Source organism: Mus caroli, unplaced genomic scaffold, assembly GCF_978045245.1.
Source record: "Mus caroli unplaced genomic scaffold, Mus_caroli_1 scaffold_19, whole genome shotgun sequence".
In the NCBI taxonomy this organism is placed as follows: domain Eukaryota; kingdom Metazoa; phylum Chordata; class Mammalia; order Rodentia; family Muridae; genus Mus; species Mus caroli.
In genome coordinates this window covers 72,672,664-72,674,507 of record NW_028227274.1, presented here as the reverse complement: position 1 = coordinate 72,674,507, position 1,844 = coordinate 72,672,664, and the positions used below count along the sequence as shown (strand labels likewise).

Sequence of the window (1,844 nt, the reverse complement as noted above, 5' to 3'; positions counted from 1 at the left end):
AAAAAAGAATTTGAGCTATGCTTAACTAGTGCACCCATCCACTATGTTTTCTGACGAACTCTAGCCTGGCTTTTCACAGAAAGTCATATGGAAATGGCCAGAGAGCTCCAAGGAACCTAGGTGCCCTGGCTTCGGCAGAGCCTGTGCTAACTCGTGACTGCAGTGGGACTATCCTAGCAGGCATTCCCGGAGAGAGAGACGATGGCGTCTAGCAGTAACTGGCTTCCTGGAGTGAATGTCCTGCCTGTGATGGTGTACGGGAGCCTGGTATTCTTACTGTTATTTATTTTTTTGTGAAGAGACAAATCATGCGCTTTGCAATGAATTCTAGAAGGGGACCTCATGTCCCTGCGGGACACAATGCCCCCAAGGACTTAAAAGAGGAGATCGATATTCAACTACCTGGGGCTCAGGATATCAGGTATGAACCCCAGAACCTTGTAGATGATGATAGCAGACTACTGCAGCTGGAAACCCAGGGGAATCAAAGTTGCTACAACTTTCTATACAGGACAAAAGCCCTAGATGCCATCCATGCCTCTGAGATCCCATTTCATGCTGAAGGCTGGCACCCCTGTTCTGTAATGGGTAAGAATTTCTGCTCCTACTTGCTAGATCTGTGAAACACTAGCCCTCCTTTCAAGGGTGTTAGAAAGGCCCTCCTGGATGCATATGGGACCGCACGCGCAATGGGACAGGGGTCTTTGGCCAGAGTGAGTGCTTGCCATATCAGGAAGCCTTGAGTGAGCTGGCCACTGTGAGCAAAGCATGAATTGGGAATTCTCAGAGATGACACCAGTCAGCAGCCAAAGCCCTACCTCAGCCACCTGAAATGTTGCTAACAACAATCCAGATCACATACCGCCCTCCAGTCAGAAGAGCAAATGCCCTAAGCACTTCCTCTGACGAGCTTTAAAGACAACGACCACATACTGGAAAGCACTCTGTGATGGAGCTGCACACATGCCAGCTGTGCAGCACTCGGGATATCTGGTTCAGCAGCCCCAGGCTTTATTGGCCAAAGCATTCGTACAGAACAGTGTCGTTCCCACTACTTCCTGATATTGGCTAAGACCTCAGTATCTCCCAGTCTCGCTTCTTCTGGATTTGAATTCAAATGTCATTCTTAACATTTCTGTTGAAGCTTCCTTGTAAAATCTTCACTTGATTTTTGACTGTAATCCAACCTACCTTGTTCAATGTTGTTTAGTCCCAAAGGTGTAAGTTGAGGTGAGGCGTCTTCTGTGTCTACCCCATCGCACCCAAGTGAATAGAAATATTTGGGTTTAGAACATCTCAGATTTGATCGGTGAAAAAGTCAGCCAGGACCTCTCGGGGAAAGGAGATTGAGAGAGTGGGTAGGACGTCCTCTGGAATTTTGGTGCTCCATTTAAACTAGGTGTATTGTGACACGAACATGACTTTCCTAAAGTAGAAGGACCTGTCCCCACCTTCACCCAGTACTTATTATGACAAGTAGAAAGGAACATTCTGGCACTTGGCATAACCTATGCCACGATGGTGAGACAATGTAAAGAAGTGGTTTCCTCTAATGCCAGTGTATTAGTCTCAGTTTACAAAGTACATAATAAAATTAACAACTATAAAACCATTAAAAAAAAAACCAGGATTTGAAAAACTATGTACACAACCTACGACATCCTGTAGAAAATATATAACCTAGCCATTCTGTTTATCAGGTGATTTTTGCCCCCATGTTTGGTTCCTGTAGATTATGCCCAAAATGCAGTTTTTAAAATACTAGCTTGCTGCCTCATATGGAAATTCCTCAGGCTTGCTGTAACTACAATAAATATCCCACACCCCTAGACTCGGGGCTCTCA

General features: G+C 45.4%; 1 pseudogene; it reads left to right on the top strand.

Moving 5' to 3' along the window:
- Window positions 1-201: 201 nt before the first annotated feature.
- Window positions 202-950, top strand: LOC110285053 (lipid transport auxiliary protein 1-like; annotated as a pseudogene).
- Window positions 951-1,844: the final 894 nt, after the last annotated feature.